Source organism: Lissotriton helveticus, chromosome 2_1, assembly GCF_964261635.1.
Source record: "Lissotriton helveticus chromosome 2_1, aLisHel1.1, whole genome shotgun sequence".
Classification (NCBI taxonomy): domain Eukaryota; kingdom Metazoa; phylum Chordata; class Amphibia; order Caudata; family Salamandridae; genus Lissotriton; species Lissotriton helveticus.
In genome coordinates this window covers 2,005,981,744-2,005,999,329 of record NC_136059.1, presented here as the reverse complement: position 1 = coordinate 2,005,999,329, position 17,586 = coordinate 2,005,981,744, and positions in this window count along the sequence as shown.

The window sequence follows — 17,586 nt, the reverse complement described above, 5'->3', positions numbered from 1 at the left end:
ATTTTATAATCCTCCTTTTACTGTACGCACTTTACTTTACCATGAGCATTACAATCGTGGCAATTCATTTCTCTTGTATGAGTTAGAAGACTGCTCAACAAATAACACCTTTTATTGAAAACGCCCGTCTCTCTTTTCTCTGCATTCTGGTGAAACTAAGTACGCACATTTGACTGAGTGAAATAGCTGTCTATTGTTTTCACACGACTCTAGAGATACACTCTTATTCAGGGAAAGCAAAGTTGTCATGTTTTATGGTTGTCAGAAGCTAATCCCTTCTTGTCTATCCAGGGAGGTTAAACTCCTCCTCGTTTATTCGAGAAAGTTTCTAGTGACCTCTGAGCTAGCTGGCAAACCTTAAGTCTAATATAGTCAGTAGAGACCTAGATAACCTCAGTCCTACGTCTACACTGCTGAATATATTATTCCAATGCTCAGAGCCTATTGGGAATATAGGAACTACACTACATGGCGCCCAACGTTTGGTAAGGCGATAAATCTAACGCAAGACGTTAGAGTAACTCAGTCGTGCTTTTTCACACAGACCCTTTTTCCCGTAAATACTCCAAAAGACGTCTGGAGTGGGTAAAAGGTTAAAAATCTGCCGGAACTTAGTAGGAAGAGATTTCTATGTATAGTTTTTGGTTTAGTCAACGTTGAAGGATACAGTGTTCCAAAAATATTGTGCACCTAATCTTTGTTTTCTTGAAACCTGATCTGCAACAAAAACCTTTCTGCCAGTAAAATGACGGAAAGTGAAGAAGAAAGGGAGACAGCTAGAATAGCAGCTCAACTCCTAGAGGATGACACTAGTCTCCTGCAGACCAACCCGAATGCAATACTCATTCCGGTCAACATAAGAAAAACTATAACTCTTAAACTTATAGAGAATGGACTAACATCGAGAGGTGGTATAGTCTTATTCGTAATTGAGGCACATGAATATCGGCAGACAGAGGTATTCTATTCATGGATAAACTTTCCAGCAGCAAACGCTGTCACACACAAATTCCACTATTACAAAATAGAGGAACCACCGGATGAATACACTCCTTTCGAGGAGGTGGAAATCCCATTAAAATACCAAGAGCACCTGCTCTGGTTTAAAGGCGCCCTAAAACATAATAATCACATCACCAGGCTCGGTCCACTAGGTAGACCAGGAGCAACGTGGCTGGTTCTAGCCAGCTACACACCACATCCAGACATTGAAAAAATGTCAATACCAGAACTTTTAGCACAGCTAAAACAACTGATTAAAATTTATAGACAATTAGTCCAATATGTAATGCGGACTTCAACAGTCCAACCAGCTATTAACATTCCACAGCTGACCCCTCATCAGGGGAACACAAACAAAATTACACCACAGAACATACAATCATGTCTGGGTAAAGTACCAATAAAACGGGAACAAATTCCATTCTGGTTAGCACAAAAAATCACTCAAATAGAGGCAGTATTTCCGGATACTACCCCTACTGATAAACACAGAATTCTGACTATCTGCCTTCCAATGGGGATCGCACCACATGTAGAGGACTGTGACACTTGGGGCACAGTCTTTGCTTCCATTTACACAAAAACACATGGTGTTCCGTCCATGGCGGTAATACCTGATGTGCTAAGACAGATTCAAAATGAATACGGTCCAGAACCTGCTTTAACTCTGGGAATGAAATTACTAAAAGACTTCAAGCAGGTCTCGGCTATATTATTAGCTAACATAAAAGGGGAAGCAGCATCTGTGGCGATCCGTCAGAAATTGAAAGAGACAGATATAGCAGAACAACCATTTGAACTTGCCAGAATCATAGAAAAATCCTATGAAGAACTAGGAAGAGATAGTTTGGGTGGGAAACCAGTAAAACCCCAACTAACTGAAAATCCTGAAAAAATATTTATTAAAAATAATCTAAACACTCCAAAAAAGAGCTGGGATGGAAATAAACAATCCACTCCCAAAGAAAAAAGATTCCAGTCCAGAGGAAGGTCTCCTCGGCGGAAAGAAAGATCTCCGGACCAAAGACACAAGTCTCCCCGGAGGGAGCCCTCTGAGAAAAGATACAACCTTAGAAATAGGGATAATCTAAAGAAACCTGATAGATATCAAGATATTGATACACGTCCCTCTCGATCTTTTCAGACTTCCTCGCAGAAATCGGAAAGAAGAGGACGGTCAGAACAAAGGGAAGAGCACGTCAAGTCCAAAGACAAAGAACCTGCTCATCAAAGTAAAAAAATACAATTTCCAAGAAAGAAGGTAGCCAGCATTAAAATAGTAAAACATGCCGAGGATACTGAGGACACAGCTGAAAAACGGAGAGTGGGCCCAGACAGTGCTAGACAGAGCAGCAGAAGTGACCATAGCTCGCAAGATCCTGATGAATCATCTGGAGACAGTGGACACGAATGAATACATTCAAGTGAAAACTGCAGACAGCAGAGTTAGCAAACCTCATAAAATATACGAGATAACACTACGTATAGAGGGAGATAAGACTAGGAAAATAAGGGGTCTATTTTGGGATAACCTTTCCAAAGGCTATGACATCCTATTAGCTGAGAAAGACTAGCCCCCAGAGATTGTCAGGGAGTGCCCTCATGGCGAAGAAATGATTATGCCTGCCTTCTCAAATCACATTCCAATTCATAAAAAATATACACTTGCAAGAAAATGGGCAGTAGCCCAAGCTCCTGCATTATATCAAAATCATGTAGGATGGGATGAGGACTCTCCTCCTCACAAAATCCAATTAAAATGTCAACCAACTGCACAAAGGCAGTACCCAATTAAGCAAGAAGCTAAAAAACAGGTCAGGGAGATCTTAGATCAACTTGAATACCAGGGGGTGATTGAAACACGCACCTCACAAATGAACAATCCTTTGTTTCCTGTCTCCAAGCCAGACGATTCATATCGTCTAGTTTTGGACTACAGACACCTTAATTCATGTTGCAAGACATTTGCAGTACAAAACTCACACAGTGCAGCACTAATGAATAACATCGTGCGCAAAAAATACAAAACAACATTAGACATCTCTGATGGATTCTTTTGTCAAAACATTGCACCTGAAAGCAGGTATTTGACCGCTTTCTCAATAATGGGCTCGCAGAAAATTTCTGTCGACTCCCACAGGGGTTCAAGAATAGCCCAGGATTATTCTCAGCAAGAGTAACAGAGTTACTACAAATGTTGATGATGAGGCATTATCTTATGTCGATGACATCTATCTCACAGATGATGACTTGGATACTCACTTGAAAAGAGTGAACACCATAATACTTGGGTTCGCAGCAGAGGGTTACAAATTCAACTTTAAAAAGTCACGAATTGCCCATCTGACTGTCCTGTTTTTAGGATATGAATTATCAAGTGAAGGCAAAAGCCTAGCAGACCATTTCTTAGAGAAGTGTGCTGTACTCCAAGCACCAAAAACGCTGAGGAACTTACAATCAATACTAGGTTTCCTGAATTTCTGAAGAACATACATTTTAAATTATGCAGAGAGGGTTAAACCTCTCTATGAATTAATAAAACCTGATTTTAAACCAATCAATTGGACTAAAAAACACACAGAAATTGTGAGATCATTGCAAACAGACATGTTAGCAAAAACAAAATTGCAAACTCGCGATAACACACGCAACCTTGTAATCCGAGTCATCCCAGGAAGATGCGGATTCACATACCTGACCTCTAATGAGGGAGAAAAGGTACCAATAGCATACAAATCACACTTGTACTCACAAGCTGAAAAAACGTTCCGTCTTGCGAAAAATGTTGTAAATGCGGTTCAAACAGCTGTAGCAAAAGAAAGAGCACAGGCCCAAGGCAGACGGATTTCTGTTTTAACAGCAGAATCAGCCTTTGAGGCATTAACAAGCCCATGTAATTTAACTACCGTGGCATTAGATCCAAAATGGATTCAATGGGAAAATTCTCTTCCGATAGAAAAAGTGAAATACTATTTTGACCCGGAAATGAAAAAATTGAAATGTCTAACATATGAAAAAGAATATCCTCTGCCTAACGACATTCTGCTCCTACAACAGTACGCCTGCGTAATATACACAAACAGTTATGCAGAACCCTCAGTTTGGGGAAAACAAGCTTATAACGCTACGTGCGAGGTTGTCAAATGCCGGTGGCGCGGAGGTAAATTGAGACCACTGGTAACAATGTCACAATCTGTAAAAAACAATTCAGGTCAACAGACTGAATTAATAGCTTTAAAAATGGCGCTCGACATTGCCGATCGCGGATTCCCGACACTAATAGTGTACGATTCGCATTCCTGCGTCAAATCATACAATAATGACTTGCAGACATGGGTTCAAAACAGTTACAAAGATGACACAGGTGCCACAATTAAGCAAAAATCGCTTTGGGAACAAGTATTCTTGTAAAGAAAGAACTACAAAAGACTCATGTGATACATACACTGAGTCATCAGCGTGATGGCGTTCACGCTGCAGGGAATTCATTGGCTGAAACAGCCACAGCGGAAGCAACTAATCCGGCTTCCGTAGCCACAAAAAAGCGTTCAGAAAAATACATAGACGGGGAAACCGTGCTGGCGGTAAAAACGTCTTCAAAAGGCGACTGTCCAGCATTACCCGTAAACTATCCATTCAATTATACATACATAATCGATGCAAACTCCGTTCCTTTTGCTCGAATCCCTGGAGTGGGGGATAGAGTAATTCCAAACACGAACAGGAGAGTCTTGCTAATAGCAGACGCACACATGGGGGAAGGTCTGGGGCACCGAAAGATCAAGGAATCTCTGACAGAATTACAATCAGAATACTGGTGGCCGGGAATGAGCTTGGATAATCACAAATTTGCAAAAAATTGTGAAAACTGCAACAGAGATCGCAGTGGCGAACCGGCCGAAGTAGTGCCAGAACACCTAATAGAAAACATAAGGCGATCTATACGAATGATTAAACAGGAAACATGCGTCCCAATGTATATTATTTAGGACTAGATTCACTTAAAATGTAGGCCCCAGCGCTCGGCTGACGCCAGAACTGTTATAAAAGATTTGCGAGTCTATATCGGCACATACGCAATTGGCATGCTACATTCTGACCAGGGTCCTGCTTTTAGCTCTCGAGCTTTTAAGGAGGCCATGACCAGCATGGGCATTGCATTGCGGTACTCTTGTCCCTTCCATCCTGAGGGAAACGGGATTGTGGAAAGAAAAAACCGAGACATAAAGCAATCTATAACGGCGAGGGTATTAGGTACGGGTACTGGGTGGGTCCAACATTTAACAAGTGTCCAACGTAGTCTTAACAATCTGCCAAGAAATTCTCTAAAAGGTTTCAGTCCGTACGAACTATTGTTCGGGACTAGAATGCACATTCAGGACCTCGATAGTCAGACTTCAGTGGTAGAAGAAAAATGCTTTGATATCAAAGATCGTTTGGCTATTTTACAGGACTTAAATGAAACAAGAAAAGACCTGAGCAACGTAAAGCAAAAACAGCAGCCAACAGCCACTGAAGAGAAACCACCTGTCCCAGCAAGGCCTGTCTGGATTCCAAACATTGGGGATCTGGTCAGAGAGAAGATCGCGGTGAAGAAGGAATTTGGGCCTTCTTACAGAAAAGCAGTACCTGTCTTAGCTGTCAACAGAACAAGATCAGTTGTACTACCGCCCCTTGCTGGTAAAAAGGAGAACCGAGTTTAATCCATCGACCTGGTAAAACCACAATCACGTGGCCAATAATAAGTAGTAGGCCCAGTGGACTCCCAAGAAATAGCAGAAGACCAAATCTTGCTACAATACAAGAGGTTCAAACTGAGAGACTAATCACATTTGATAAACCTGCAGTGATTAAAAAGGGTCTATGCAATAATGCCATGGAACTTGTGCCTCTTGAAACCCAAATTGAAACAGTTCATCAAGAAACATCTGTCTACAACGATGTAGCCACAGACTATGCTAATGAAACAAAGAAAATTCCAAAAGCAAATAAAAATCCGGAAGCGATTCCAACAATTGATAGAACTGCATCTGGCTACTTCATCAATTTCGATGACTTTTCTGAGGATCCAAGCGAGCCTGAAGAACAGCCAACGACGAAATCTTTTAAAAACAAAGTAACAGAACTCTTTCATCAACTCAAAGAAACCTATCTGATTTCTCCATGGATTGAATTTTGGATTGTGTTAGGTGTTCTTTTCCTCCTGCTTTGGCTCATCATGGTTCTTTGTTTGGGAAAATTCATTGAGGGAAAATATAGTACAATGGACACAGCAAGTCAGAACATCAACTTGGTCCTAAAGCCACACAAGTCATCTCACATCGAGAAAAGAGAACTATCATCCGTGAATGTCACAGCCAATCCAATACCCGGTGGGGTCGCTTAGGACAAAACAGATTACGATATTTATGGCCCGGTCGAGCTCCTGAAGTATCCACACCAGTTTAAGATTTCATTGAGTGACTTTGTAAAACCGAGCACATTCTCTGATGATTGGCACTTTGAAAGTATTAATGATATGATGTCAGACTTAGTAATGTCAGCAAAATTTACAGAACATGATTACTTGCAGGGTTAATCTAAGTATGAAGAAATGTACTGCTACAACCATTTTGCACATCACTATTTGCATAAATCTGCTCAACATAGAAATGTTTTAAATTATAATCAATGGGAACATTGTGCAACTCCACCAAAAGGCAGTTCAAAAACATTTTATGAGAAATTACCATACTTCTCAGGGTTCAACACAAGTGAAGCAGAAGTCTTTTATTTCAAAATGTTAAATAAGACAGGAATGAAAACAATGCTGACAAACACTAAATTAATCTATTCAGAAGCATTTTATGAACAAATGACTACTTTTGGTTTTGATTTTTGGAAAAACAATATTGAAACAAAAACCATCTGGGGTACCAAAGATTGGCAGGTCCAAGGTATAGAATCATTATTTAGAGCCTGCATGATCCCAGAACAAATTATATTCTTGAATGATACCATTCAACAGACAACCTGTCTTGGCCTAGCCAAAATTAAAGACTTGAACAAACCGTCTATTCCAAAGCCAACACCTGACAATAATAGCACTACAGATGTTGAAATAGATGTATCCCATATTTTTAACCAAAACAGAACACATCCTGATTGGAAGAAATGGTTGATCTGGCCCACAGACACAAATAACTGTCAAAATAGATTCTTGAACAAAATACAGGGGTTCAAATTGACCAGGCCAGACCCTAGATACTCCCAGAGGCAACATCCAGGGATAGTTACAACATACAGTGTAGGAAAACTCTGCCTCGAATGGCTAGAGAAATCCACACTGGCAGAAATTAAGCAACACTTGACTTTACTTAAAGACGGTGCTGACTTGGGTGATTTCATAATGGGACCAGGCAAACAGCGTCAAAAACGTTTCATAGCGGCCAGTATATATGCAGCTTATAACGAAGCTTGGAAAGAAACGCAAATTGAAACAGCAGAAAAAATAAGGGAAATTGACCGTATTAATTTGGAAAAATCACTTTCTGTTGTGGACAATGGGTTAATGACTCTGTCTTCCAGAATATATTCACTGGACAGCATTGCATCTTCTGCTATAGATATAATAGAGCAGGACTTGCTAATGTTACAACATGGTCAGTCACAATTACGTTCTATTGTACAGCTAGGCTGGACGTTACAAAATCTGCGTTCAGGCTACGTGCCTTGGCATTTAATCAACACAACGTCATTATTCTCTATCTTTAACCTTACTGATACACAAATCAGCTTGGCACAGAAAGGAGCAGAATATACAATTCTGAGCATTGAAAAACTTGAGAGATTACCATTGACAATGTCAGAACGACCTGTCATTGAATGGATAATACACGGAATAATAACTATTCCGATAACAACTTTCAAATTTAAATTCTGTCTAGAATATATACCAGCAGGCCAGTATGAAAGGTTGGGTAAAGGGCACATTAAGTCATAATGGAAATTACCTTACACACACACATGTTATAGTGAAAAGGAACAGAATGTATTTCTTAGTGGTAATAATTGTAAAAGGTCACTAAGTGGTATACTTCTGTGTCAAGGTATTAACTTGCATGGGGCCTGTGAGGGGACTTCAAATAACCTTTCATGTCACCAGCATGGCACACCTGCAACTCGAATAGAGCCATTCTTTAGACGGTTTCTAACGGGAGCTATATTCTAATAGTGGACCACAGATGTTGTGGCATGGTGCCAGGAAAAGCTTATCTCGTGAGCGTTAGTTCCATGGTCACTTGCTGTATGCAAGTATTGTTTCCAAACAGCACTCCAGACAGGGAGGAAAACATTTGGCAATTTTTGAATATCTCTTCTATTCGAATTGATACTTTAAGCAGAATGAAGTCTGTCCTTTTGCAGACAACTGTGCCCTTGACGTCATCAAAAGAAACGTATGATCTGCAAGTCGCAAGGACAACGGCAGAGATACATAGCCTTTTATCAACAAATTGCCCCCTACATTTTGCAGAAATGTTAAGCCAAATCCTAAATATGTCTGATACTGGCGGTATCCCACATGTATTTAAGACAATTTTTCCGGGACTGTTAACACCCTTCACAACAGTTCTGGGCATTTTTCCTAACTTTGTCCATTCTGTCTTTGGCGGCCTACCACTCCTGTTGGGACTCGTAGCAGGCATTTTATTTTTGATACTTCTGCTTCGTTATGGCAAGCCAAAACGCAGACAAGACTCCAGCAATGATGGAAGAAACGATCCTAGCTATACGCTATCGGGACCGGATAACTAAAGTCCTTGGATTAGCCCGGCTAAGAGATCTGAATATGACCTGGTTTCTTTCATTCAGACCCATCTGGCAGAATTGTATCTTACCTGTGCTTCGATGTATGCTATGCGGAGAAGAATGCGTGTTGGACGGCTGTCTTACACTACCATCAGCAGTACCATTGGATACAGATACTTTGCTAAGTCCTGTAACGGCTCATGCATCGTGTTGTCCCCAGCGGTTACCAATCCTGATGATGGCATTCGTTGAGACTTCACCACTGCGATTAAAGGGTAGTGAAGTACGAGATGAGAGCAACATCACCCAGGTACGACCTTCTGTGAGCACTGCTGATCCTGTCATCGATGATAGCCATCATGCTCACGACTGCACAGTTGCGGCATTTTCCAACTTGGTCGAACTTTCACCTGAAGCGGTAAACCACTTTTTTGAAAGTCTGTCTGAAATGATGTTTTCCCCCGAACAAAAAGAATAACTTTTAAGCAAACTAGTACACAGCGTTCCCTGAACTCTGAATTCGGCCTTCGGCTTTGATAAACAAAAGCTACTGAACATATTTGGAACTATATTTTTTCTCTCTCCCCTGAAAGCGAATTTTTTTTTTTCCCGATTCCAAAATATTTACTTTTTTTTTGGCACATGTACTCTGCTTGAAGTAGAACTATTCTTAGAGAACAGAGCTTCTATTTTAGGAACTCTAAAGACAATATATCACGTCAGCCTCTAGCACATTTACAGCAACTGTATTTATATGTGATGGAATGGTCTCGACCCTTTTTTTCTGTATTAAGAGCCATTTCATGTGTAAATTTCGCAAATCATTCATGCCGATATATATATGCATCCTTTTTAAAGAATGATTACACTGCTTAAAAAGCGTACAGTACCTATAATCATTTTCATGTATTTCGCATACACCATTTCAAATGCAAAAATGTATTTTGGGGTGGATTGGTATACACATGCACTTTTATGTTTACTATTGCTTAGTTTTTAGTAATTATGGACATTAATTCGTGGAGTGGGTGTAGTGTTTTATCTAGGAAACCTGAATCGATATTCCTATTTTATGCCCTTGTCCGGCTATAATCAATAATATCCATACAACGGCATAATAATCATATCCATAATTCAGTCGTAGCACATGCTGTCACATTAAGCAAGGCTACTTCTCCGGCCCCCTAGTAAGCACACCGAGTTCTCTAAACAAAACCAAGCCTCCAGCAACCTGGGAAATCCCCCTTGCTTTTGTTTTGATTTCGTCCTAGAACTCCTGTAAAGCACTGTAAGAACGGCAAGTTCTTAGTGACATCTTTATTGACGTCTTATGTCCAACCTTACGTCAAACCCAGGCACCTTTCAGGTATAAATATACCAACGTTGCCTTAATTAAACACACGGTGGTGATTCTGGAGCAGAGCAGCTATCTACTTGCCCGAGAGCCCAGCTGATGCGAGAGCCCACGGACGCTGCCCCTCCTCCCTGACGCACTGAGAGAGACACTGTCTTTTCTCCTGCCGAGAAATCCAGCTCCGGTGTTTCCAGATACCTTCGCAGGTTACTGGGATATCGAGTCCTGAGAAAGAGATACTAGACCTCCTGCTTTCTATTACCCAGGTACGGAACTGACTAAACCCTTACAGAGAATTCTTGAGTCAGATTCTTGGCAAAACAAACTTAACTTAAACTGCTACTTACTTACTCCCTCCCACGTATTAGGCTTAGGTCAGGCACACTGGGGTAGGCGTATTTAGAAGCACCAGTTGAGTACGATTAGTCAATGTATATATGTATGTATATATTTTAACTATTTTAAAGTATCATATGGCTAAGAAACCATATCAATGCTTTTACAGTATTATTTTATAATCCTCCTTTTACTGTACGCACTTTACTTTACCATGAGCATTACAATCGTGGCAATTCATTTCTCTTGTATGAGGACGAAGACTGCTCAATAAATAACACCTTTTATTGAAAACGCCCGTCTCTCTTTTCTCTGCATTCTGGTGAAACTAAGTACGCACATTTGACTGAGTGAAATAGCTGTCTATTGTTGTCACACGACTCTAAAGATACACTCTTATTCAGAGAGAGCAAAGTTGTCATGTTTTATGGTTGTCAGAAGCGAATCCCTACTTGTCTATCCAGGGAGGTTAAACTCCTCCTCGTTTATTCGAGAAAGTTTCTAGTGACCTCTGAGCTAGCTGGCAAACCTTAAGTCTAATATAGTCAGTAGAGACCTAGATAACCTCAGTCCTATGTCTACACTGCTGAATATATTATTCCAATGTGCAGAGCCTATTGGGAATATAGGAACTACACTACAGTGTAGACCAATCGCCTCAAGTTTACCATAGAGAGCACATGCACTTTAACACTGGGCAGCAGTGATAAAGTGCCCAGAGTCCTAAAATCCCCAACACCTGGTCAGAAAAAATACCAGAAGGCAGGCAAATAGTTCAGGGATGACCCTGCAAAAAGGGCCAAGTCTAACATTGATGTAAACGAGATGACTGAAGTCTGGAGAGAGGAGTGGTGGACTCCCCAAGGCGAGGCATGACTACTGCCACAACTCAGTAGAGTTGTGGCATTTGCGGCCCCTGTCCTGAGTGTGATACCTAGCAATGTGTGTATGAGAAAAAATGAAAAAACAACTTCACCTCTCCCTGGGCACTTATCACCCCTCCACTCCAAGACACCAGAAAGTGTATGAATCCTTGTCCCTTCTTCCATGTCTGTTCAAAACCAGGTGTGGTGAAGGATCCTATCACAACCTCTCTCTGCCAGAGATAACAGACACACGAACACTTACCTCCTCTCTTCGAGCCTCCTGGGGATCACCGCCTGGAGAAGGGTGAACAGAGAAGACCAGCACAGAAAGAAGAGTGTCCTATGCAAAATAAGAAAAGCAGGAAGATCAATAAAGCATGGAAAAAACAGACATCCAGAAAATAAAGTTGATTATCTTACCAGTAAAAGCACTTTGAGCAATAAAGATTTCAAAATTAAGAAGGATATTAAGCCTCCTAGTTTCTATTTTGCATCCATCCCTCCCACAATTACTCTTCTACTTATGTGTAATCTTGCTGATTTATCGGGTAATTCCACATATTTACGCTACACTGGATTACACGAGTTACGCCCACCTATAATTTTGACTCTGAACAGCATTTCATGCTAAGGCAGTTAGATAACACGCATCTTGGCATATTCTTCATAGCACCATCGCACTCATATTAGTCATCCTGGCTTTGGTCATCTCCAGGGTGGACTTTGCAAACATCTTATATGCGGGAATTCCCGCCTACCAGCTCCAAAGACTCCAGCTTATCCAGAACCAGGCCGCCCGCTTGGTGTTTCACCAACCCAAACACCAGCATGTTTCCCCTCTCCTAAAGAGCCTTCACTGGCTCCCAGTGGTCAAACGGTGTTCCTTCAAACTCGGGTGCACCATTTTCAAATCCCTCCATAACCGTGCACCTGTGTTCATCTCCCCTAAGCTAAAGCGGTATCTCCCAACCCGCAACCTCCGTTCCTCTGCCGACAACCTTCTGTGCATTCCATCTAACCGTCACAAGAAACATGGCGGCCTGCGCCTCTCTTTTCTAGGGCCTTCCTTTTGGAACTCTCTCCCTTCTTTTTTCCGTCACTGCCCCTCATACGAGCTATTCCGAAATACATTAAAAACTCATCTCTTCAAAGCTGCCTTTGAGTAAAACCACCTGCCTTGGTCTGCTATGTCTGTTATGAGCGCCAAGAAACCGTTTCGGTGTACGTGCGCGGTATAAGCTTTTTTAACATAACATAACATAACATAACACCAAGCAAGTTCTGGACCCATGGGTCTCTATTATCTCATACCCTTGCAGTCAAAGTATGTTTTATCTTTCACTCTCTTGACATTCCCATTTGAACTAGGTCTAAAGGTGTGCAGAAATTGGAGACTTACCCACCTAACCAAGTGCCACTGCTAATGCCTTAGAGGATTAAAGCTTCCCCATGATCAGAATGAAATCTGTGGACTCCACCCATTACCACTACGCCTAACAGACTTTTGTGACTGTTCAAGCCATGATCTGGTACTGATGCTATACCCACATCAATTATGTAGACAAGTCCACCTCTTTTTTTTCTTTTTTTTTTCTATACTGTTCACTTGTCTATGCAATTGTTTATATACCCTTAGTTTTGCACAATTATAATTGTATGTGCAGGACAGGCAGTATTAATAATTGTATTCATGTATTGGAATGTATGCATTTAACCAGCTTAAATTGGTACATGTATTTGGTTTAGGCATGAGTATATGTCTGATGTTAATTATCATCCTTCCCTTAACATAGTTCTTCACTCTTCAGCCAAACGCTTCTGTATAGTGTAGTTTGTTATTTGTGTTACTTTTTGCGATCTACATTTTTCTTTGTTGTCAGGCGCTTTAGATGGCTTAGCCTGTCTATTTTTATCGGTTTATCATCTTTACATTTTCTGCGGTCGCTTATCCATCAACAATCTGTAGTTCTTCCTCTTTCATCACTTGGTAGCTATTGCATGTGCTGTTCGCATTGACAGTCCGCTGTCTATGTCCATATACCACACACCTGTGTGTGATATAGCGGAAACTGTTGAACTTTGGCGCGTTACATAGTGTATTTAATCGGCGACTTACTCGCCACCCGCTACAGTTGCACGGAGCTTGTTATTCTGTATAGATGAAGCCGTAGATTCTTCCGCCCTCAGAAACAAACGGTAATCGGGCACTTCTCGTCCTGTTTGCCTTGTGTTATTGTTGCTGCCATTTTGTTGTGCCTCCAGCCCGTCCCCCCCCGCTCCCGCCTCCCAGCTGCCCCTCCCACGCTCCGCCCCCTCCACTATCCATTTATGACAGATGCTTTTTCTCGCAGCGGACGCGCCCAATGCGCGCCTGAGGTGCGCCAAAGGTAAGCCCGTCTATGCCCGTCCGCGCCTGGACCGCACCCAGCACCAGACCCCCTGGTCCTCGCAAACCCATCTCCTCCTGCATCACATACGACGCCGCAACCCTCTCAGCCCTCAACCCCGGCCGTCCACCAAACTGCCACCAAGCCGCCCCAGGACACACCCATGGACCATTCACCTGCCACTCATGCAAGTTCGACTGCATCAGGACCCACACCAAACCCACAAACCCCAAACAGAGCTCCGGCACTAACCACCTAAAATGCATCCTACTCAACACCCGCTCGGTTCACAAACACGCCATTGACCTTTGGAACCTACTCGACACCACATCCCCTGACGTCGCTTTCCTAACAGAAACGTGGATGAACACCTCATCAGCTCCCGACATCGCCATAGCCATCCCGGACGGCTACAAGATCATCCGAAAGGACCGCACCAACCAAACAGGAGGAGGCATCGCCATCGTCCATAAGAACTCCATCCGCGTCACGACCAGTTCTGACGATAACCTCACTATCGCCGAACACCTTCACTTCCAGATCCACACCGACCCCAAGACCACACTCAGAGGCACCCTCCTCTACAGACCACCAGGACCCCGCACACAATTCAGCGAAGACATCACTGACTTCATCACCCCACACGTCCTCCCCTCTGAGGAATACATTCTACTGGGAGACCTCAATTTCCACCTGGAAAAGAACAACGACAGCAACACTACCACCCTTCTGGACAATCTCGCCAATCTCGGACTCAAACAACTTGTAGACACCCCCACCCACTACGCCGGTCACACGCTCGACCCAATCTTCACATCCAGCAAGCACATCTCCTTCAATCACACCACAGCTCTCCATTGGACGGACCACAGCTGCGTTCACTTCAACTACAAAAAGACCACGACCCACAACCACCCTCAACCAATTCTCCGAAGAAACTGGAACAAAATCACCATCGACCAGCTCCTCACATCGCGTCACCAAAACCCTCCTGACAATTCATCGGACCCAAACCAAGCAGCCACCAACCTCACACACTGGATCACCCACAGCGCCGGCGAATTAGCACCCTTGAAAAACCATCAAATCAAGCAAAACAGCAAAAAAGCCCCCTGGTTCAACGATGACCTTAAGAAATCCAAGAAGCTCTGCCGTACCCTTGAGAAAGCCTGGAGAAAAGACCCAAACACTGTCACCTTGGCCACCTTCAAAAACGCCACCCGCAAGCACCACCAACTGATCCGATCAACCAAGAAATCAGCATTCAAGGACCGACTTGACAACAACGCCGACCCATGTCCCCACCACATCTTCAATAAAGCAGACTCCATTATCGCACCCCATCTCCGAGACGTCATCAACTGCTCCCTCAACTCCGCTACCTTCCCGGAAAGCTGGAAACATGCTGAACTCAGCGCCCTTCTGAAGAAACCCACAGCAGACCCCACTGAACTCAAAAACTACCGCCCCATCTCGCTCCTCCCATTCCCTGCCAAAGTCATTGAGAAAGCTGTCAACAGTCAGCTCGCCGCCTTCCTCGAATCCAACAAATCCCTCGACCCTTCACAGTCGGGCTTCCGAGACAAACACAGCACAGAGACCGCCCTCATCGCAGCAACAGACGACATTCGAACACTACTGGACAATGGAGAAACAGTTGCCCTCATCCTACTTGACCTCTCCGCAGCCTTCGACACAGTCTGTCATAGCACCCTTATACAACGCCTCAGCAACGTCGGAATCCAAGGAAAAGCCTTGGAATGGATCATCTCGTTCCTCACCGGTAGAATCCAGAGAGTCCGCCTCCCCCTTTCAGATCTGAGGCCACCGAAGTCATCTGCGGCGTACCACAAGGATCAGCACTCAGTCCTACCCTCTTCAACGTATACATGAGCCCCCTCGCAACCATCGCGCGACAACACAACCTCAACATCATCTCCTACGCCAATGGCACCCAGCTGATCCTCTCCCTCACCAAAGACCCAAACACCGCCAAAACCAACCTACACGAAGGGATGAAAGAAGTAGCCGAGTGGATGAAGAACAGCCGTCTAAAACTGAACTCGGACAAAACGGAAGTCCTCATCCTAGGATCACCCCCCTCCGCTTGGGACGACTCATGGTGGCCACCAGCTCTGGGAAACGCACCCATACCTACGGACCACGCACGTAACCTGGGCTTCATCCTGGACTCACTCTCGATGACCAGACAAGTCAACGCCGTCACATCATCATGCTTCAACATCCTACGCATGCTCAAAAAAACATTCAGTTGGATCCCCACCGAAACAAGAAAAACGGTCACCCACGCACTGGTCACAAGCCGACTGGACTATGGAAACACCCTGTACACCGGAACCACAGCCAAACTACAGAAAAAACTCCAACGCATCCAAAACGCCTCAGCCAGACTCATACTAGACATTCCCTGCAAAGATCACATTACCAGTCACCTGAAAGACCTCCACTGGCTCCCGTTCAACAAGAGGATAACGTTCCGTCTCCTCACCCACGCACACAAAGCCCTCTACGACCTAGGACCTGAATGCCTCAACACGCGCCTACCCTTCTACACCCCCACCCGCCAGCTGCGATCATCCAATCAAGCCCTAGCCGCTGTCCCGCGCATCCACAGAGCCACCATGGGGGGAAGATCCTTCTCCTACTTAGCGGCCAAAACCTGGAATTCTCTCCCCATCCACCTCCGCCTTACACAGAACCACCTCTCCTTCAGAAAACAACTACAAACTTGGATTTTCGATAAGTAAATACCCCCCTTTTCCTCAAGCGCCTTGAGACCCTCTGGGTATGTAGTGCGCTATACAAGTGCTGACTTGACTTGACTTCACTTGACTTCAAGGCGGTCTACCAGGCATTAGGGACCCGTTATGTGCGTTACTGGGCTATGCATCTGATTTAGTGATCTTGTGTTCTTTCAGCGCTTTCACTTGTATCCGGTGCGCGCGGCACTCCTTACACGAGGATTTGTATGCCTTTGTGCTAACATCTTTTGCCCAGGAAAGTTTCACATCAGGTGTGTGTTTAATAATTCAAATTAATTTTTCTAGGAATGTGTGTTCATGTATGCTTTACTAGCGCACTGCATATATATTGGTCATTTATTTTACACGCCTGCTATTATATTTAGGACCTGCACAGTTGGGCGTTACTTTATATCGGCAAAGCTTTACAGGTAAACTATCACTGGGTTAATCATTGTTGCTTTTTAGTGGGTAGACCCAGCTAACATTGGCTTATATGACTAAAAAATGTGTGAAGTGTCATGTTATATCATAATTGGCGATAAGAACATTATTGCTGAATAGCCGGCTATACTATCAAGACGATTGGCAAAGCCTTATAGGCAAACTACCTTTGGGCTTATCTCTAGTGCTCCTTAGTAGGTAGACCTTCCCGATATTCGCCATTACAACCTAGAAATGTGTGGAGTGTCATGGTACATTCGAATTAGCGATAAGACACATCTTTGCTCTCATGCCGGCCATACAAATAAGGCGACCTGCCGGTTATACAACCAAGGCGATTTCTTTCATCAGAAAGTATATGGCAAGTCTGTTTCACATCTTCTGTAACCAATCTTCCACCCAAAAGTTACTTATTATCCCTAATATGGTGTTATACTGTACCGTTAAGCATTTTACCATATATTGGGGCATATTCATCTCCGTGTTTGTGTTTTAATTCTTTCTTATGTTTGCGTCCCCCCTTTTTTCTTTTTTCCTTGAATTATATAATGTTCTTACTTTATTTCTTTTATATTTTCAGTATCCTTGTACCTGATTGTCGGAATACGTGGCATCCTTGCTCGTCCTTTTAGGTCTGAATTAACTTT